Genomic DNA, 755 nt, shown 5'->3' on the forward strand with positions numbered 1-755 from the left:
GCCCTCACGATCTAAGGCTGACTCCAACTGAGCCCGAAGTCTAGCCTGCTCGAGTATCGCCTGAGCCATCTCCCTATCAAAATCTGCATGCTGGTATTCTCTATTGTACCTTCTCATTTCTTCCAACTGTGCATGGAGCTGAGCTTCTAAACGTACCCAATGGGCCTTCTCTCTCTCGAATTGAGCCCTCTTTTCTTCAAATTGTGTTACTTGGTGATCTTTACTTGATTCGGCCTTCTCATTTAGCTGTACGATCTTTTCATTGGCTTTGTCCAACGACTTTTCAGTCTTTGCCAAGAGGGAATCATAATCTTGCACTTTTTCCATCAGATTGGCAATGGTTCTCTGGTCTTTCCAACTTCTCACTGGCACTTCAGAGGCTTTCTTCATCTGTTGAAGTTGAGCACGAAGGGCTTCATTTTTGCGGATCAGACTCTTCTTTTCCCCTTCGGCTTCTTGTTCTTGCAAGTCTTTCTAAAAATTGAGGTTTCTCAGCCTTTCTTCTAAGGCATGAATAGTTGTTTTGTATCCCTTTTCACGTTCACCCCAAGCCAACCGTTCTTGGATTTTATCATCAAAGGCTTGAGCATGCGGCCTTTTTGTGGGCCTTTTGGGCTCTGGCACATCATCCATGTGAGACCTCTTCCCAAACCATATAGCATAACCCGGATCTACCTCACCTCTCGCAGGATCTGGTACCTGAGTATCATATTTCAAGTAGCGACAACCATTCCAAATTTGCTGGATTAAAGCTT

This window comes from Nicotiana tabacum, chromosome 17, assembly GCF_000715075.1.
Source record: "Nicotiana tabacum cultivar K326 chromosome 17, ASM71507v2, whole genome shotgun sequence".
Taxonomy (NCBI): Eukaryota; Viridiplantae; Streptophyta; class Magnoliopsida; order Solanales; family Solanaceae; genus Nicotiana; species Nicotiana tabacum.